Source organism: Palaemon carinicauda, chromosome 15 (genome assembly GCF_036898095.1).
Source record: "Palaemon carinicauda isolate YSFRI2023 chromosome 15, ASM3689809v2, whole genome shotgun sequence".
Classification (NCBI taxonomy): Eukaryota; Metazoa; Arthropoda; class Malacostraca; order Decapoda; family Palaemonidae; genus Palaemon; species Palaemon carinicauda.
The window spans coordinates 46,221,714-46,243,900 of NC_090739.1; positions in this window are offsets into that span (position 1 = coordinate 46,221,714).

Below are 22,187 nucleotides of genomic sequence, written 5' to 3' on the forward strand. Positions count from 1 at the left end.
GACTTATAAATAAGCCCCGGCTTTAACAAAAATCCAGCAGCATTGCCACACATCACGAGGGTAACGCGATCCTTGAATGCCTTAAAGCCAGAGGCTTTGGCTTCCTCTTTGAACAGTTGGAAAGTTCGCGACGGCATTCTCTTCCAAAACAAGCCAGTCTCATCCATATTAAAGACTTGTTCCGGCTTGTATCCACCTTCGGCGATAATATTCTTGAACGTCTGGTTCACGTAAGTTTCAGCAGCGGCAGTGTCAGCGGAAGCAGACTCCCCATGCAGGGAAACGCTTTTCAGGGCGAAGCGTTTCTGAAACTTCGCGAACCATCCTTTGCTTGCGGAAAAACGTTTCTGAGGCTGGGAATCAGTGGATGTCCCTGGTTGAGGATCATCTGCATCATCATTATCTTCAGCATGGTTGCCGTCGTCGTCTTTAGGTTCCTTTGCAGCAAAATTCTCATATAAACTCAAAGCCTTTGTTTGGATGGTGTTCGTATCCAACGCTATGTTCTTCTTCCGGCAGTCGGCAATCCACACAGCTAAAGCACCTTCCATGCGTACGATCGTTTTATTACGCGTTGTAACGACTCGCTTCGCTGATCTGCTAAAGGTGATTGCAGCCATCTTTCTAATGTTCGCCTCGTCCTTTTTGATATAGCGAACGGTGGATTCGTTGATGCCAAAATGGCGGCCGGCGGCCGCGTAACTTCTACCATCTTTTAACATGTCGAGAAGCGTAACCTTCTCAGCTATCGTCATCATCCTTCGGTGGCGTTTAGGCTCACTACCAGCCTTAAGAGAAGCAGAACGCTTGGGAGCCATTACAGTAGGATTTACGTACAGTACTGTAACAAAAAGTTCAACTTAAAAAGGTCGCACACAGCACAGATTAAACTTCACAAACTTAAGAACGTCTACTCAGCGATACGCGGTAACAGAGAGTGAACGATCCAGCCCCGCGAGAACTTTGATGCTGCGGGTAGAAGATGCGGGCAAAACACCAATCACAGGCTAGATAACAAAACTTGAGTTCTGATTCGTCATCTATCAGCGCTTGAACCAATCACAACCCGTCTTACAGTACTATGATGCGTTGGTTACCTACTCATAGAAGATGCCCCGCGCATACTGAACGTACGTAGATTAAGTACAATACCGTAATAATAATAAATAATGATAATACTGTACAGTAATAATAATAATAATAATGATAATAATAATAACAATAATAATTTTATTAACAACAACAACAATAATAATAATAATAACAATAATAATAATACAGTGGAACCTCTACATCCGATCGTATCTACATCCGAATTTTCCAACATCCGAAGTAAAATTCGAGCAAATTTTTGACTCTACACCCGAATTTTATTTCGACACACGAAGTAGCAATTTTCGTCGTACCGGTTGTATCCGAATTTTTCGACACGCGAAGTACAATTCGAACACGTTCCGACTCTACACCCGAATGTTTTTTTCGACACCCGAAGTAAACAATACTCGTACGCGTAGTCGGTGCTCATAGCGCCTGAAGTGTTTTTTATTTCCGCCGATAGAAGGCAGCACATCGACCTCGGAGGGACGCTCAATTAGCGCGGCTTGGGTCAGTCCTCTGTTCTCGTCGGCTTCGTGCGGTTGTGCTCTTTGCGTTGTGATATTAACTGTGAATTAATCGTGATTTTTTACGTGCATCCATTAACGATAATTTACGTAAATCATGGGTCCAAAAAGGCTTAGTTTTGCCAGTGGTAGTGGTAGTGGTGAGAAAAGGAAGAAGGAAATGCTTTCTATAGAAATTAAGCAGGAAATTATTGAAAAACATGAGCGTGGCATCCGCGTGAGTGAACTTGCTAAACAGTATGGCCGTAATATGTCGACGATCTCGACAATCCTTAAACAGAAGGAAGCTATTAAAGCAGTGAAACCTTCTAAGGGGATCACTATAATTTCCAAACGCCGTACCCCTATCATAGAAGAGATGGAACGACTTCTACTAGTGTGGATTAAGGATAGAGAGATCGTTGGCGACACCATCACCGAAACCGTTATCTGCGAGAAGGCGCACGCCATCTTTACGGACTTGAAGGAGGAGAGCTCTGTGGGTGATGCTGGGGAGAGTTCAACCGAGCCTTCCTCAGATGATTTCAAGGCATCTCGTGGCTGGTTCGAGAAATTTAAGAAACGGTCCGGGATTCATTCAGTTGTTCGCCACGGAGAGGCTGCTAGTGCGGACACAAAGGCTGCAACTGACTTTGTTAAGAAATTCGAAAATATCGTAAAGGAAGAAGGCTACGTAGAGCAGCAGGTGTTCAATTGTGATGAAACCGGGCTGTTTTGGAAGAAGATGCCGAGTCGAACCTACATCACTGCTGAAGAGAAGAAATTGCCTGGGCATAAGCCAATGAAGGATCGGTTGACTCTTGCTCTATGTGCCAACGCTAGCGGGGACTTTAAAGTCAAGCCCTTGCTTGTTTACCATTCGGAGAACCCTAGGGCCTTTAAAGCACACAACGTCGATAAGGATCAGCTTCATGTTTTCTGGCGATCCAACTCGAAGGCCTGGGTCACTAGGCAATTCTTTGTGCAATGGGTAAACCAAGTTTTCGGTCCTTCTGTGAAGAAGTATCTTCATGAGCAGAAATTGCCTTTAAAGTGCCTGCTATGCCTTGACAATGCACCCGCTCACCCCCCCGGACTTGAAGATGATATCTTCGATGAATTCAAGTTCATAAAGGTGCTGTATCTTCCACCAAATACCACCTCTATCCTCCAGCCCATGGACCAGCAAGTCATCTCTAATTTTAAGAAGCTGTACACCAAGCACTTATTCAAGCAGTGCTTTAATGTCACGCAAAGCACCAACTTAACTTTGCGTGAATTTTGGAGGGGCCACTTCAATATCGTGCACTGCTTAAAGATCATTGATCAGGCTTGGGTGGGATTAACTCGACGGACCCTCAATTCTGCATGGAAGAAGCTGTGGCCTGATGCAGTTTCTCCCCGAGATTTCGAGGGTTTTGACCCCGAACCTGATCCCGTGGTCGGTGCAGCGGAAGCCGTAGAGGAAATCGTCTCCCTTGGCAAGTCCATGGGTCTGGAGGTCGACGCAGATGACGTTACGGAACTCGTCGCCGAACATCACGACGAACTGACGACGGATGAGCTCAAGGAACTCCATGCTATGTCGGAGCACATGAGTGATGACGAGGAAGAGAGCGAGGAGGTAGAACATGTGTTAGGTTCAGCGCAAATAAAAGAGGTGTTAGGAAAATATCAAGACGTGGTCGACTTCATCGACAAATACCATCCAAAGAAATTGCAGGTTTGTCGTGTAGTTTCTCAATTCGATGATGTTTGCCTAACGCACTTTCGAAACATTCTGAAAAGCCGTACGAAGCAATTATCTATCGATGCTTTCTTTAAAAAAACTGCGAAGCGAACTCGCGATGAAGAGGATGTAAGTGAACCGAAGAAAACGGCAAAGAGTGAAGAGGAAGAAAGTGAAACACAGAAAACGGAAAAGAGTGAAGCAAAAGAAATTCAGTCAATTTTAAATGTAAGTGATAGTGATTAAAATTACGTAATCATCAAAAAGAAAAAAAGAAAATGTAAAAAAAATATAAAATATAAAAATAAAAAAAAATAAGCTAAGTTATGTTAAAGTTCACTTAGTGTAAGTTAGAATAAGTTACGGTAGTGTTACGTTTATCGTAGTTAACCTCTCTACCTCCTCGCCGTCCGTCCGTCTCCTCTCTCCTCTCTGCGTAGCGAAGACGAACAACACCTGCGCTGGAGTTTCTAAGGTAAAGTGACGCTAAAAACCCATTTCTTATTTATCATTTTTTGCTAATTCTTCTTATTTACATGTCTATTCTTCTTATTTACATGTCTATTATCTAATTTAGTGTTCATTATTCTCATGGGAAAGTTATGTGTAGTAGTTTATTAAGAAGTTATCATAGGTTTTTGGGCTCAACCACGGATTACAGTAATCCTATTTCAATGTATTCTTATGGGAAAATTCGTTTCGACATCCGAAGTTGGTTCTGGAACGGATTAAATTCTTATGTAGAGGTTCCACTGTACTGTACACACTTTACGTACGCTATTTTACGCCTCTCTCTCTCTCTCTCTCTCTCTCTCTCTCTCTCTCGTACGCTTATTCGAAATGTGATTTTTGCAACAAAGAATATTATTGGATGCAGTACTGTACTATGTACGTATACATACAAAAGATTCATGGAAAAGAAGCACATCCATTACAGTACACACCATTCTAATATGGTATGACTGCATCTGATTTGCGTTTCATGTTCGATTTAATTTTACTACGTACTGAATTATCGTATGATCACATTCTCTTTTCGTGTTTTATTTCTTTCTGTGCTGAATTATATATCATATGTAATGCAATGAACAATCAGTAAGAGCAGATATTACTAATTACAGTATTAATGGAATTACAGGTAACAAAATATCGTATTTGGGGGTCTTCAGATTTCGCGGTATTTTCGAATTTTCCGGAAAATCCGCGATATGTATATATATATGGGTTATGGAAAAACCCCGCGAAGTGGTGAATCCGCGATTGTCGAACCGCGAAGTAGCGAGGGTTCACTGTACATTCTTCTTCTTAGCCCAGATGTGAAGACTCCTCTCAGTCCCGTAAAGGAACCTCGAGTGGGTTCCGTCTTGCTTGGCAATGAAAGCCAATTCTATGGTGTGATCAGCATAGACCTGCACCACTTTGTTCCAAACTGACCCTTCAAAGCTTTTTGAGAGCCAACTGGATTGTCAACAGTTCCTTTGGGTGATGAGGAAGCTCTTCTGATCCGCTTTCCAAAGTCTCGAAGCTTCCAACTGTCTAGTGTTGCTCCCACCCCGAAACCGAGGTGAGGAGACAACACAAGGTCTAAGATCCTCTGTCCAAAAGGGGTGACCTTCCGGAAGTTTGACTGGATCGAACCACCACTGAAGGCAACTTCTTATAGCATCCTAAAAGAGATGCATATCGACTCAAGACCTTCTCCTTGTCCCAAAAATGATTGAGGTTGAAATGGAGAGAATAAAGATAACTCACATAAGGATCATAGCTTCTAGCTTCTGACTGGCCGGAAATCGAACCCTGGTCCAGGAAAACTAGGATGAACAGTGACATAACAATGGTCACCAAGAAAGAATCAGTCTTCCCAGGGAAAAAACCCCCTCCCAAGAGGAGAGGTTTCCCAACACACTCATCCACTTCCTCGCAGAACACTTCTGTATCTTAGAAAGATTGCAGTTTCAAGAAGGCTTGCTCCGTTCTAAAGAGACGTAAAAGCCCAAAAAAACTTGACTCTGAATCACCATCCTTAAATAAAGTATTTTTTGTGATGGTGTCAGAAGATCTAACGGAAGTAGTGACGTTGTGTTTATCAGGATACATGTATTTAAGGTCCTGACTCCTGGCGTCAAGGAAAAAAAAAACTAAGGCGTCCTTGATCTCAACATTCGATTCAACTAGTGTCACCACGAAGTCCGAGGTTCTCATGTTCAATGTCATGCCTCCTTCAGGATTTCCGACGTCGAGCGTCCTGAAAGACGGGGCGCCGAGCGTCCTTTAAGACGTGGCGCCGAGCGTCCTGAAAGACGTGGTGCCGAGCATCCTGAAAGACGAGGCGGCGAGCGTCCTGTAAGACGTGGCTCCGAGCTTCCTGTAAGACGAGGCGCCGAGCGTCCTGAAAGACGTGGTGCCGAGCGTCCTGAAAGACGAGGCGCCGAGCATCCTGTAAGACGTGGCGCCGAGCTTCCTGTAAGACGTGGAGCCGAGCTTCCTGTAAGACGTGGCGCCGAGCGTCCTGTAAGACGTGGCGCCGAACGTCCTGGAAGGAGTGGCGCCGAGCGTCCTGTAAGACATGGCGCTAAGCGTCCTGGTGTCAGAAGAGACTCGTCCAGTTGACAGGAATACGCAATTGTTCTGAAAGGTTCAAAGTTATCTGAAAATCCTTCATGAAGATCGTAAGAAAGAGCTCTGATAAATCAATCGTCCAGATACAGGGAGGCTCTGATGTCTCTTGAATGCAGTATTCTGCTACAGTTAGCAAAAGTTTAAATGCAAAGCCTGCCTCTTAAACTCCTCTCTAGAACTGTGAGAGAGATCTATTGGAGCTAAAACTAAAGGAGGTTTTCCTATGAAAGGAAATTTTAATCCTCCTTCAGAAGATGTACTGACCAAAGGTCAGCTCCCCTCTTCTCCCAAGATTGCCAAAAGTTATGTACTGTAGTATGGCTCTACTGCCTGAAGGCGAAAGCAGTCAGACTCTGCTTCGCCTTGTGACCAGGCTGACATGAGACTTTAAATAATTCATGATTTCGATGTCTCCATGGAGAACTTAGACTTCTGAACGAAGGCATTGAGAGCAGTTACATCCAGGACCGGATAAAAGCCTCCCTCTCCCAAAAGAGACACATTTGATGTTGCAAAGTCTGTTTTGCAGAGAAGTCTTATCAGAGTAACTAACAAAGGAGGTTTCACTAGGAAAAATATTTCGCATCCATCCTAAAGGAATAGCACGGACCTCAAAGTTATCCTGCCCCATTGTCTGGATCCCTTAAGAGATTCAGCGATCCACCCAGGGGGCTGTAAAAATCTGTGGGGGTGCCACAAGGTCCTCGACCTTAACGTGGTTAGACCTCCACCCTTGCTATCCTGGAATACCTGATAAGGAAGCTGGCTTCATAGGTTTATGTGTCTCATTTACCTGCATTCCTTGAGAGACTCAGCAATCCACCCAGGGGGCTGTAACAGTCTCTGTGGGGCTGCCACTAGGTCCTCGACCTTAACGTGGCTAGACCTCCACCCTATATGACATATCTGTTTAGACGTTGTTATGACGTTGTTACTGTTTTAAGAATGATTTATTGTTAAATTATTCTCATCATTTATTTATCTCCTTATTTCCTTTCCTCACTGGGCTATTTTTTCCTATTGGAGCCCTTGGGCTTAAAGCATCTTACTTTTCCAACTAGGGTTATAGCTTGGCTAGAGATAATAATAAAAATAATTTCGTACCTCAGATACAAGATCTAGAGGCCAGGTTATTCAGAGGAAAAAAGAAAGCTGTCTTTCCTTGGTGCTTCTGGGACTCTAAACAGTGTCTCACTATCCTTAAAGCTTTATTGATGACCACGTGTAAATTCAGAGGGTGGCGAACGTGGAGCAACAGGCATAAAATAATTTGGAAACTAATCATAAAAACTTTCATGAGTTTCTAAATCAACTGAATGACAAAAGGAATAAGGATCTTCTCATTCTGAGAATCTCAAATTCAACAGGAGAAAAGTGATCACCAATGTCTTCTACTGACAAAGATCTTGTAAGACGTGGTGCCGAACGTCCTGAAAGACGTGGCGCCGAGCGTTCTGAAAGATGAGGCGCCGAGCGTCCTGAAAGACGAAGCGCCGAGCGTCCTGAAAGACGTGGCGCCGAGCGTCCTGAAAGACGAAGCGCCGATCGTCCTGAAAGACGTGGTGCCGATCGTCCTGAAAGACGTGGTGCCGAGCGTCCTGAAAGACGTGGTGCCGAGCGTCCTGAAAGACTTAGCGCTGAGTGTAAAATGACAAATTCGAAGATAATTTGTATTTTTCCTAACCATACAAACCTTAGCTATTTACACAGGGTTTACCTTTTAGCGCAGCTGAAATGGCGAGCCATTAGAATTTAACGAGGGTGTATTACCCACGCGCTAGTTAGCGGGGGGGGTAGGGGAGTGGTAGCTAGCTACCCCTCCCCCCTCACACACCGGTGAACTGCTTCACTTTCACTTAGAGGTAGGACTTGTCTTGGGGGACAGGGCTGGCGGGCAAATGTGTGTAAATAGCTAAGGTTTGTATGGTTAGGAAAAATACAAATTATCTTCGAATTTGTCATTTGTTCCGTAACCGAAATACAAACCACGCTATTTACACAGGGTGACTTACCGCTTAGGTAGGGTGGAAAGTCCCCAGCCATACTGGCTTTGGCTTTACCCGGGGACTCAGAATCCGAGTGAGTAGCACTCGATAAAAGGAGTCCCTGTACCTCACAAGTTCCTTGCTTCGCAAGGAACCATGTGGCCTACGTAAGCTTGTGTGTGAAGGAAGAAGTGTGACCCGTCCTAGGCAGTTGACCTGGAGTTCCAGAAGGAACTCTGGGTTAGGACGTTCCCAATACCACCTCGTCAGGGTATGGGGGACGCGACAGTATTGACTCAATACTCGGAACACAAGGAAGCAAGGTTTACCTGCAGAGGTTCGAGGTCAGCTATGCAGAGACCAGGATGCTGCTTCCCCGTAGAGGGGATGATGAAGAAAGAAGTAAGGGCCAGACATACTTCTTTCGTTCATGCAGACTAAAACCTGATAACAATGCCCTCAACCTTCTGCTACCTGTCCAAAAAGGAGCCTGAGGTTAGACCAGCTGTTGTGTAGCCACCACAGAGCGATAGAAAACATATCGAGACTCCTGTGGGTCACGCCCTGCAGGAAGCGAGCCGAGCTTCCTGTAAGACGTGGCGCCGAGCGTCCTGTAAGACGTGGCGCCGAACGTCCTGGAAGGAGTGGCGCCGAGCGTCCTGTAAGACATGGCGCTAAGCGTCCTGGTGTCAGAAGAGACTCGTCCAGTTGACAGGAATACGCAATTGTTCTGAAAGGTTCAAAGTTATCTGAAAATCCTTCATGAAGATCGTAAGAAAGAGCTCTGATAAATCAATCGTCCAGATACAGGGAGGCTCTGATGTCTCTTGAATGCAGTATTCTGCTACAGTTAGCAAAAGTTTAAATGCAAAGCCTGCCTCTTAAACTCCTCTCTAGAACTGAGAGAGAGATCTATTGGAGCTAAAACTAAAGGAGGTTTTCCTATGAAAGGAAATTTTAATCCTCCTTCAGAAGATGTACTGACCAAAGGTCAGCTCCCCTCTTCTCCCAAGATTGCCAAAAGTTATGTACTGTAGTATGGCTCTACTGCCTGAAGGCGAAAGCAGTCAGACTCTGCTTCGCCTTGTGACCAGGCTGACATGAGACTTTAAATAATTCATGATTTCGATGTCTCCATGGAGAACTTAGACTTCTGAACGAAGGCATTGAGAGCAGTTACATCCAGGACCGGATAAAAGCCTCCCTCTCCCAAAAGAGACACATTTGATGTTGCAAAGTCTGTTTTGCAGAGAAGTCTTATCAGAGTAACTAACAAAGGAGGTTTCACTAGGAAAAAGATTTCGCATCCATCCTAAAGGAATAGCATGGACCTCAAAGTTATCCTGCCCCATTGTCTGGATCCCTTAAGAGATTCAGTGATCCACCCAGGGGGCTGTAAAAATCTGTGGGGGTGCCACAAGGTCCTCGACCTTAACGTGGTTAGACCTCCACCCTTGCTATCCTGGAATACCTGATAAGGAAGCTGGCTTCATAGGTTTATGAGTCTCATTTACCTACATTCCTTGAGAGACTCAGCAATCCACCCAGGGGGCTGTAACAGTCTCTGTGGGGCTGCCACTAGGTCCTCGACCTTAACGTGGCTAGACCTCCACCCTATATGACATATCTGTTTAGACGTTGTTATGACGTTGTTACTGTTTTAAGAATGATTTATTGTTAAATTATTCTCATCATTTATTTATCTCCTTTTTTCCTTTCCTCACTGGGCTATTTTTTCCTATTGGAGCCCTTGGGCTTAAAGCATCTTACTTTTCCAACTAGGGTTATAGCTTGGCTAGAGATAATAATAAAAATAATTTCGTACCTCAGATACAAGATCTAGAGGCCAGGTTATTCAGAGGAAAAAAGAAAGCTGTCTTTCCTTGGTGCTTCTGGGACTCTAAACAGTGTCTCACTATCCTTAAAGCTTTATTGATGACCACGTGTAAATTCAGAGGGTGGCGAACGTGGAGCAACAGGCATAAAATAATTTGGAAACTAATCATAAAAACTTTCATGAGTTTCTAAATCAACTGAATGACAAAAGGAATAAGGATCTTCTCATTCTGAGAATCTCAAATTCAACAGGAGAAAAGTGATCACCAATGTCTTCTACTGACAAAGATCTTGTAAGACGTGGTGCCGAACGTCCTGAAAGACGTGGCGCCGAGCGTTCTGAAAGATGAGGCGCCGAGCGTCCTGAAAGACGAAGCGCCGAGCGTCCTGAAAGACGTGGCGCCGAGCGTCCTGAAAGACGTGGTGCCGATCGTCCTGAAAGACGTGGTGCCGAGCGTCCTGAAAGACGTGGTGCCGAGCGTCCTGAAAGACGTGGTGCCGAGCGTCCTGAAAGACTTAGCGCTGAGTGTAAAATGACAAATTCGAAGATAATTTGTATTTTTCCTAACCATACAAACCTTAGCTATTTACACAGGGTTTACCTTTTAGCGCAGCTGAAATGGCGAGCCATTAGAATTTAACGAGGGTGTATTACCCCCGCGCTAGTTAGCGGGGGGGGTAGGGGAGTGGTAGCTAGCTACCCCTCCCCCCTCACACACCGGTGAACTGCTTCACTTTCACTTAGAGGTAGGACTTGTCTTGGGGGACAGGGCTGGCGGGCAAATGTGTGTAAATAGCTAAGGTTTGTATGGTTAGGAAAAATACAAATTATCTTCGAATTTGTCATTTGTTCCGTAACCGAAATACAAACCATGCTATTTACACAGGGTGACTTACCCCTTAGGTAGGGTGGAAAGTCCCCAGCCATACTGGCTTTGGCTTTACCCGGGGACTCAGAATCCGAGTGAGTAGCACTCGATAAAAGGAGTCCCTGCACCTCACAAGTTCCTTGCTTCGCAAGGAACCATGTGGCCTACGTAAGCTTGTGTGTGAAGGAAGAAGTGTGACCCGTCCTAGGCAGTTGACCTGGAGTTCCAGAAGGAACTCTGGGTTAGGACGTTCCCAATACCACCTCGTCAGGGTATGGGGGACGCGACAGTATTGACTCAATACTCGGAACACAAGGAAGCATGGTTTACCTGCAGAGGTTCGAGGTCAGCTATGCAGAGACCAGGATGCTGCTTCCCCGTAGAGGGGATGATGAAGAAAGAAGTAAGGGCCAGACATACTTCTTTCGTTCATGCAGACTAAAACCTGATAACAATGCCCTCAACCTTCTGCTACCTGTCCAAAAAGGAGCCTGAGGTTAGACCAGCTGTTGTGTAGCCACCACAGAGCGATAGAAAACGTATCGAGACTCCTGTGGGTCACGCCCTGCAGGAAGCGGGCTGCGAAGGTCATTAGACGCTTCCAGACTCCAGCTTGTAGCACCTGCGTCACAGAGTAGTATTACTCGAAGGCGAGGGACGTTGCGATGTATCCAACATCGTGCTGTAGGGTGACGTGACGGGGGAGGGTCTGGAGACAGGTCGAGATGAATGTCCTTGAGTCCGGGCTGAAGAGGTATACTGGTGACTCTCCCCCATGTCCTCCTTGTGCTCCCAAATCGGCTGCAACTGAGGACAAACTGCAGCTGTTCCCAGCGCTAACCTCTCGATTCCTTTACTGGCAAGAAAGAGAAGGTCTTGGGACATCAGATACAGAATGGAGACTCGAAATCTTGAATGAATCGGACCGAAGGGCCGGGACCCCCAGATTCTGAGTCTAGCCAGCAACTCAGGAGCGAGCCTGAATGTTGCCTTCCCCTCTTTCTTAGAAAGGGGGGAGCCGTAAGAGACCAAGAAGATTGCTTACACACTGGCCGTGGCCAGAGTGAGCAGGAGACCCAAGGCGGAATACAATCCGAGGCCTGTCGTAAAGGGTCTTGAGAAGATCTCTTAAAGGACCAAAAGTCCAAGCCATGCTCCAAGTTGGAGGTCTTCCACCGACTAGGGCAGGGACGATCGTAGCTTCGCATGAGCGAGGATAGATCCAGCGGTCAGGAAAAGTTATTCCTCTAAGCCTGAAGGTCAGTGAAAGGCTGAGCGACAGGCTTCATTGCCGAGAGCGGAAAGGAGTTTCCTCCCACCGAAAGGCAATAAGACCGTTATTGCTGGAGAAGAGGCCTCAAGGGAAGAGGTATATCTCCCACGGCACCAACCACCTTAGACTCTTCACTTTGCCTGGGAGACCCCTGTGGATGACTATCGCAGATGACGCGACCTCCGTACCGCGACTGTAGCGGGTTGTCTCTTCTTGAGGAGGAGGCGTAGTGTCTCCAGGCATGAAGCCGAAGCGACGCCCCGGTTCAGGAGAGATGTCGCGGTGTGGTTGCTTGAGTAGTCTGCGCCGTGGGAGAAGCTCTCCCGGGAGTTCCGTCAGGGGAAGCAGAGGGTCCAGAAACCGTTCTGCGCATAGTCCCAGTGGAGCTCTCCCATTGAAAGGTTGACAGACAACCTGGTCTTGTTGAGACCCATTGTCCACAGACAAAAGGGAGGGAAGACGCAGGCGTCGAAGTTGTCCCACCATCACCGGAATGCATCTTGCCAGAGTCTCGGGGTCTGAGACTGGGGGGGAAGAATAGCGGAAGCTTGAGGTTCCAAGCTGTCGCAATCAGGTCCCCCAGACCAGTACTTGCTGGTTACCCAAGGTCAAAGACCCCCAGGTACACTCTCTCTACGAGGCTCTGCTCGGATAGTCTGAGAGAACATTCCCCTGCCTGGAATGAGAGAGCCGATGGTGGTATTGAGAGAATCTCAATCATCCCGGTATCTCTACTGCAAGATGTGAAGGTGTGAAAATGCGTCCCCTGTTGGTAGAATACGCCAGAATCATGAAGTCGACGCGCACGGGGCGACTCGGCAGGAGCTGAAGGATCTGGAGAGGGGCCAGACTAAGGCCCCTAAGCCTGCCTGAATGAAGGAGAGGTATCCTTCAGGTCTTGACCATAGGCCTGGACCGGAACACGCCCCCCCCCCCCTTTCCTTTGACGAGTCCGAGAACAGCATCAAGAATGTGGGGAAAGGACGAGAATATCCACTACCATCAAGAGGCTCCATAGGTCAACACCCATTGCAGGTCTAATAGTTCCGCTGGTCCCATAGGGGCCAGGAAGTCCGGTTAAACATTGCCTGAAGCCACCGGAACTTGGATCGCCCCACATGGAACTTATCCTGAGGCGACCGTTCGGACTATAGACGGGTCAATGAGGAAAGGAGAACTAGGAAACGTTACAAGGTAGGGCTGAAAGCTCTGCTTGACTGAGACCAGGTACTGCGACTCTCCTCCGTCTTGCCACAGTCAACCGAAAGGAAGCCTCGAAGGATGTGGTAACAGAATCTGGCGTCCCCAGGTGGTCACCCATCCAAGTACCGACGTTGCTTAACCTCGCTGGACGGACGAGAAGCGGGGTTTCCAACGTGGTAAGGCCGTTGACTCAATATCATGGCCAGATACTCCAGATGTTGAGGCAGAGGAAGAGAAGGCTCCAAGCAAAATACCATGAGCCCACACTCATGGTAAGCATCCGGAAGCTTGTCCCGGCGCTGAAGAAGGTCGAACCCGAGCCTACCGGAGTTGACCAGCCCTCCAAACAGCAGAGGAGGCGGGAGCCTGCACCTGAGCGGCCAAGAGGAAGGCAGGGAGAGTTCTCTGGGGAAACAAACCTGCTATGCCACGGCGGGATAGCCACATTGCATCATAAGCAGGAATACTTGCAGTCTAGGCTGAATTCGACGAGCACCCTGGAAGATGGATGGAATGGAAACTGAAAGTACCCGTCCTTCCGATCCAGGGTTTAAGGAGTCCTGTCGCCTCGTTACCAGTCTGGCCGATTCTGCTGGTCTACGCTGGCCGAAGTTTTGTTCGACAAACTTGATCAGGGCTGAGAGGTCGACCAAGGACATCCCCTCTCAGATCCTTTCTTACAAGAAAGGATCGACTGAGGAGGCCGGGGGTGAAGCCGTCGATGATCCTAAGGAAGACCTTCGCCTAAGGTATGGATCATTCTGCCCAACCGGGCAACTCTGCTGACGCTATGGCATAGAGGTTCAGAGACACTGAATTCGCTGACAGAGATGGCAGGCGCGATATCCTTGGCTGATCACAGAGATTGTGCGGGAATGGGCATCGGGAAGCTGTCATTCGGATGAGTAACCTTAAGCATCCTCCCAGAGAAAAACCTGCAATCCTAGAGTTCGTGAACTCCTTTTAGGACTATGCCCCCCCGGGGGAGTCTCCCGTGCCATCTATTCCTGACAGGAGGAAACTGCAATTGGACACCTTGTCCCAGTTGTCGTAGCCGATAACTTAAGCCGACGTGATTGAAAGAAAAGGGCACTGGAGCCCTGCAGAGTCTGGAAGAAAGCGCCTCGGAGGAGTGAAAACGGAAGTCGATTTCCTCCTCACAGCCGCTGTCTAAGTCTCTGTCCTTGGGCACAAACAAACTCTTCTCAAGGATGGAAGGGTGTCTGAGGTCGTCGACCTCCACAGATGAGACACCCGAAGGAAGCCCCCAGTCAGTGCGTCCAGATGGTATAACATCGAGCTTGTCCGCAAGTTAGATACTTAACGACGAAAGGCCAAGGTGCCTGAGCTCGAGAGGAGGAAAGTACCCATGCTCTTCCTGTAGTTTCCTTGAACCCAACCTCGGGCCATAACCGAGGAGGGAAAGAACCTGGTAAGCTCCCAGAGGAAGGGGTAAGCTCCCAGAGGAAGGGGTAAGCAGTCACCCCTTGTCCGATGGAGAAATCTCGAACGGAAAGCCCCCCCGCCAAAAATCCTTCCAGGGAATGACGGGGAAGGGCTAACCAGGTTCAGGAAAGAGGAGTGTTGCTCAGATCTCCCTTAAGTTTCTCCTATTCTTGCAAGTGCCATGCTCTGCGTTTACGGGGTGAGGCCGTGTTCTGGAAATACGCTCCAGAACAACTCGCCAGGCTGGCCATGCTGCGAAAACCCCATTGGGAATCGTGGTCGCAATCGCCCTGGAGCTCGCGCGACGGTAATTCAAAGATTTTCGCGTGGGCGAACGTGGAAGCGCCCATGCGCGGTAACGCAAACGAAGGTGAGCGAAGGAGCGCAGAAGGAGGGCGAGCGTGGTAGGAAGGGCGAGAGCTGGTGGTCGGCGAGCGATAACCCATAGACGAGCAATGGATACTGCAAGAAATAAGCCGACGTTTGTGCGAAGAAACACTGTAGGTTCGCGCGACGGAACACCATCCGTCCGCGTGATGGAAAACCGTTGGTTCGCGCGTGGGCGAACATTGGAGAGCATGGGCGCGGACGCGCATGAGCGTAGACGTGCAGGCACGTGGGTGTGTGGGCGCGCAGGCGAATGGTCGCGCGGGGCGAGCGGTCGCACGGGCGAATGGTCGCGCAGTCGTGAGGGTGGGCAGGTGGATGAGCGCGAGTCCGAGGCGGCGAACGCAAGCGTTAGCGCGATGGCGAGGAAACGCGCTGCCGCGTGGGCGAGGAAACGCGCTGCCGCGTGGGCGAGGAAGACCGCTGGCGATATGGATCAACAAGCGATCGGTGGTGAGCTGGTGAGCGCTAACGCGCAGGTTGGCGATGGCGCGTTGTGTTATGCCGACGCGATGGTCGAGCAGCATGCGCAGGTGAGCGATCGTGCGTTGGCGAGCAATATGCGAAGGTGAGCGATCGCGAGCAGCATGTGCAGGAGGGCGATCACGCGATGGCGATCAGCATGCGCAGGGTCGCGCGATGGCGATCAGCATGCGCAGGGTCGCGCGATGGCGATCAGCATGCGCAGGGTCGCGCGATGGCGATCAGCATGCGCAGGGTCGCTCGATGGCGATCAGCATGCGCAGGGTCGCGCGATGGCGATCAGCATGCGCAGGGTCGCGCGATGGCGATCAGCATGCGCAGGGTCGCGCGATGGCGATCAGCATGCGCAGGGTCGCGCGATGGCGATCAGCATGCGCAGGGTCGCGCGATGGCGATCAGCATGCGCAGGGTCGCGCGATGGCGATCAGCATGCGCAGGGTCGCGCGATGGCGATCAGCATGCGCAGGGTCGCGCGATGGCGATCAGCATGCGCAGGGTCGCGCGATGGCGATCAGCATGCGCAGGGTCGCGCGATGGCGATCAGCATGCGCAGGGTCGCGCGATGGCGATCAGCATGCGCAGGGTCGCGCGATGGCGATCAGCATGCGCAGGGTCGCGCGATGGCGATCAGCATGCGCAGGGTCGCGCGATGGCGATCAGCATGCGCAGGGTGGCGCGATGGCGATCAGCATGCGCAGGTGGGCGCGATGGCGATCAGCATCCGCAGGTGGGCGGTCGCGCGATGGCGATCAGCATCCGCAGGTGGGCGCGATGGCGATCAGCATGCGCAGGTGGGCGCGATGGCGATCAGCATGCGCAGGTGGGCGCGATGGCGATCAGCATGCGCAGGTGGGCGCGATGGCGATCAGCATGCGCAGGTGGGCGCGATGGCGATCAGCATGCGCAGGTGGGCGCGATGGCGATCAGCATGCGCAGGTGGGCGCGATGGCGATCAGCATGCGCAGGTGGGCGCGATGGCGATCAGCATGCGCAGGTGGGCGCGATGGCGATCAGCATGCGCAGGTGGGCGCGATGGCGATCAGCATCCGCAGGTGGGCGCGATGGCGATCAGCATCCGCAGGTGGGCGGTCGCGCGATGGCGATCAGCATCCGCAGGTGGGCGGTCGCGCGATGGCGATCAGCATCCGCAGGTGGGCGGTCGCGCGATGGCGATCAGCATCCGCAGGTGGGCGGTCGCGCGATGGCGATCAGCATCCGCAGGTGGGCGGTCGCGCGATGGCGATCAGCATCCGCAGGTGGGCGGTCGCGCGATGGCGATCAGCATCCGCAGGTGGGCGGTCGCGCGATGGCGATCAGCATCCGCAGGTGGGCGGTCGCGCGATGGCGATCAGCATCCGCAGGTGGGCGGTCGCGCGATGGCGATCAGCATCCGCAGGTGGGCGGTCGCGCGATGGCGATCAGCATCCGCAGGTGGGCGGTCGCGCGATGGCGATCAGCATCCGCAGGTGGGCGGTCGCGCGATGGCGATCAGCATCCGCAGGTGGGCGGTCGCGCGATGGCGATCAGCATCCGCAGGTGGGCGGTCGCGCGATGGCGATCAGCATCCGCAGGTGGGCGGTCGCGCGATGGCGATCAGCATCCGCAGGTGGGCGGTCGCGCGATGGCGATCAGCATCCGCAGGTGGGCGGTCGCGCGATGGCGATCAGCATCCGCAGGTGGGCGGTCGCGCGATGGCGATCAGCATCCGCAGGTGGGCGGTCGCGCGATGGCGATCAGCATCCGCAGGTGGGCGGTCGCGCGATGGCGATCAGCATCCGCAGGTGGGCGGTCGCGCGATGGCGATCAGCATCCGCAGGTGGGCGGTCGCGCGATGGCGATCAGCATCCGCAGGTGGGCGGTCGCGCGATGGCGATCAGCATCCGCAGGTGGGCGGTCGCGCGATGGCGATCAGCATCCGCAGGTGGGCGGTCGCGCGATGGCGATCAGCATCCGCAGGTGGGCGGTCGCGCGATGGCGATCAGCATCCGCAGGTGGGCGGTCGCGCGATGGCGATCAGCATCCGCAGGTGGGCGGTCGCGCGATGGCGATCAGCATCCGCAGGTGGGCGGTCGCGCGATGGCGATCAGCATCCGCAGGTGGGCGGTCGCGCGATGGCGATCAGCATCCGCAGGTGGGCGGTCGCGCGATGGCGATCAGCATCCGCAGGTGGGCGGTCGCGCGATGGCGATCAGCATCCGCAGGTGGGCGGTCGCGCGATGGCGATCAGCATCCGCAGGTGGGCGGTCGCGCGATGGCGATCAGCATCCGCAGGTGGGCGGTCGCGCGATGGCGATCAGCATCCGCAGGTGGGCGGTCGCGCGATGGCGATCAGCATCCGCAGGTGGGCGGTCGCGCGATGGCGATCAGCATCCGCAGGTGGGCGGTCGCGCGATGGCGATCAGCATCCGCAGGTGGGCGGTCGCGCGATGGCGATCAGCATCCGCAGGTGGGCGGTCGCGCGATGGCGATCAGCATCCGCAGGTGGGCGGTCGCGCGATGGCGATCAGCATCCGCAGTTGAGGGTCGCGCGATGGCGATCAGCATCCGCAGTTGAGGGTCGCGCGATGGCGATCAGCATCCGCAGTTGAGGGTCGCGCGATGGCGATCAGCATCCGCAGTTGAGGGTCGCGCGATGGCGATCAGCATCCGCAGTTGAGGGTCGCGCGATGGCGATCAGCATCCGCAGTTGAGGGTCGCGCGATGGCGATCAGCATCCGCAGTTGAGGGTCGCGCGATGGCGATCAGCATCCGCAGTTGAGGGTCGCGAGATGGCGATCAGCATCCGCAGTTGAGGGTCGCGCGATGGCGATCAGCATGCGCAGGTGAGCTAGTAGCTGGCGAACCATGTTCCTTCAGAAGAGTTGGAGAACGTTGGCGTGCCGGCTGTAACACACGCGGGCGATCCGGAGATCGCCGAGAGACAGGTGATCGCTGGCGAGCTGATGATCGCTGGCGAGCAGAAGGCTACGCGTGGAAGCCTGCGTAGAAGAAGAGTCCTTGACCCCGACCTGAACCGAAGTTCTAGATCGCGAGGGCGAACGTGGGCGCACAGGGCGCGTAACAGGAACCAACAGGAACAGCAGGGATGATCATCATGAAAGCGCTGACGAACAGGAGAGCGCTGATGAGCAGAAGAGCGCCTGTGCGTTAACACTGAGCAGGAGCAGGAGAGAACACTGCAGAAGGGCGCGCAGGGAAAACCTGACACGCAAGGGAAGAAACCCCCGTGGGAGGTAACCCTTTTGCCCCGAAGGGATCGTTGTCCGCCAGGAGACTGATGTCCGTCGGAAGACTGCTGTCCGTCGGGAAGACCGTTGTCCGTCGGGAAGACCGTTGTCCGTCGGGAAGACCGTTGTCCGTCGGGAAGACTGTTGCCCGTCGGAAGACGAGATCAGACTGCTGTCCATTTGCACCAAGGCGGAAGATCGAGAAAAAGGAGTTGTAGGCTGCAAATGGAGATTCAAAAAGGTGCCTCAAGCACCCTTATAGGGAGATGAGAGGCCCTTACGACGAGGCGGACGGTGGGCCTTACGGCGAGGGAGGCCAACAGCAACAGCAACAGAAGAAACCTCCGAAGAGGAGTCTCTATGAGTGTACTCTCTCGCGAACGAAAGAGAAACACTTCGTAGAAGAGACAGGTCAGCAGTGACCTAAAAGGAGCAATCCTCCGAAGAGGAGCTCCTGCAGTTGCCCAGCCCCTTGAGCGAAACTGCAGGTGCGACCGCTCAGCACCAAGAGCATAGTCGCACGAAAAAAAGGCAAGAGGAGAACCCTCCATAAGGGGAAAAACTCAAGCCTGGACAGGAAAAACTTCCCTCGGAAGGAAAGTTACCTGCCCAAGGAGGCAAGCCTCCTGAGAGTTCTAAAATGAACTGGAGAGCTGTCCGTCGTCACGGGAGTACTTCCAGTAGAAGGAGACACGCCCCTGACGAAAACACAAGGGGGGAGGCAGCAACAGCCGAATCCCAGGACTCAACAACAGCTCACACCGTTGCCATATTACAGAAACGAACTAGATCGGTAACTGTAAAAAAAAATAAAACAAAAAAACATTAGTACACATTCATTCCCCCGGGAAGGCTCCGAAGAGGAATCCCGAGGGAAAGGAAACAAGAATTACACAACAGGCACGTGCCCTCACAACCACTTACACTCACGGAAGGAGAGCTGTAACCAAAACAGAATTATAACAATTATAATTATGTAACTATGTAATTATGTAATTTAAAAATGAATGAACACTAAAGAAAGAACGAAAAACCCCGAAAGGAATCGTTCTACAAAGCTGAAAAATCAACAAATACAATTAGATTCATAAACTAATTGAGACAAACGTACGGCGTAGCAACCCCCCACACGGAAAGGAAGCTACAAGGGCGTAGTAACACGTAGTAAAAGGGTGAACGACCTCAAGAGAGAGAGAGAGAGAGAGAGAGAAAGACATAAGTCAAACTCGATCGCCACCCAACGCCGTGGCGGCCAACTGCCGAGGAAAACCACGTAGATAAGTACACTACACACACAACTCTGAAAAGGAAACTTAGTGATTTCTATACTCAAATATGTATACAAACATGAAAACATGTTTACATATATATTGAGTAAATGAAAAGTAAGCGATTAAGTAAAGACAAACAAACAATGGCTGCCAAGAGAGGACCAAGACAGAGACGTCTGTCACAGTCTGAGCCAAAAGTGAAAGTGAAGCAGTTCACCGGGTGTGTGAGGGGGGAGGGGTAGCTAGCTACCACTCCCCTACCCCCCCGCTAACTAGCGCGGGGGTAATACACCCTTGTTAAATTCTAATGGCTCGCCATTTCAGCTGCGCTAAAAGGTAAACCCTGTGTAAATAGCGTGGTTTGTATTTCGGTTACTGAACAAATGATCTTCATTACGTCACTCGGCGCGTTCAGTTCATCAGAGGGTTCTCATGACCGACTGGCGCTCAGGAACAAAAACCGTGTCTATGTTGGTTCGTAAGCATTATAGTATTGCTATTATCAGCAAATGTGATGCAATGCAAGACTCTAACAGCAATGTTAGTAGCTTAACGTCCAACGCTCTTTGCTTTCCCATGGTAAGGGCGAGCATTCTTGGGAACGTCAACAGGAACGCTCGAGAGGACGTTTGCTCGTAAGCTAACGCCTCTCGTTTCCTTTGGCCGATCGACATTCCTTCTCCCAAGGGTTGGGGAGCTTGGAAGAGATCTAAGGCTAGGAAAAAACGTCCACTGTGCTGAATAAATTCACTGCACTAATTTAGCACTGAAACTTGCACTTTTAACTCCTACACAAAAGACCATAATTAGTCCTGACCGTTGTGATAGATCTTTCTCTACTGCCAGGGCTTGAATGAGAATGCAAAATCGTTTCTAGTTCTTGCTATATAAAAATGTAACAAAATATTTTTTATAAAATATTACCCTGATATTTTCATTATAAATAAATGTTTGAACACACTTACCTGGTAGTTACATATAACTACCGTTAAAGATAAATGTTATACATACTCACCCGGTAGTTATATATAACTACCGGGAAAGTTACATGTTGTATGATTCAAATGAACAGATATAGGAATAACATATATATATGAAAACAACCCTTAATTCTTAAAGGTTCCCAAAAATAGTGATTTGTTAATATCAAAATTAACAGATATCGCAATCACGTATATATATATATATATATATGTAAACAACCCTTAAATCTTAAGGTTTTCCAAAAATAGTGGATTGTTACACTTTACAATCGGAACACATATGTGAATATAAGAATAATACTAGAATCCCAACATCGAAAGAAAATAAACAACGATATCAAGAATTGTTGGGACTGCATCGTATTTTCATGAGAACTACGCAGCGAAAATTAACAATACGCTAGTTCTATTTAATCTTTGAAAATAGTATCGATGATTTAAAGAACGAATACTAAAAACACAAAAATTTCTTAAAAATTAATATAAACTTTTTATATTAAAAGTTGAATACTGTACTTATTGTAAGTTAGATTTCCTTTTTATTCTTTACAAGGAAAAAGCAAAGAAAAGAATTATGCAACATATTACGTAGTACTATGTTGCTTACGTCACACGATCGTGACGTCATAGAGATGGTGGAACGATCTCCGCCATCATGTTAAAGAGTAGGTTCGTAAGTTTTACAGTAGGGGGAAAAACTCCCATTCCTACCTCTGTTAAGATACAAACGTAGTTAAAGCACTAACACTCGGTAAAAATAAAATCCAACCAGCAAAGACTAAAAATAAATTGTACACCACCAAGGTATCTGTAATATACAGGTTAAAGCGAGTGAAAACTCCAACATCTTGCCGCTAGCGCGGCAGGGAATATATGAGGGTTCCTGGAATGGTTCTTGGGTACTTCGCTAGGGCGCAGGGGTGGTACACCTGGCTATCCAATCGGCGATTGGCACGAGATTCGAATTTTCTGCCGTGACGTCAGGGACGTAAGCTATATATATAACTACCGGGTAAGTCTTATGTTTAAAAATAAATGTTAAATCCGTTGGAACTACACTATTTCTGATGCAACAAATATATTTTTTATTCCAATTTCCCCATAATGGTTGAAACTGTAAATTTACCTTTACTTTTTCCATACCAATTTTCATGAAAATATTTGCCATAGAAAAGCCACAGCAAATGTTTATTTTGGTATGAGTTGAATGGTTATTTTTGGCAGCGAGTAAAGTTTTTGGTAAATGTCTAGGAGAAGGCCGCACCCGTTTTTCAA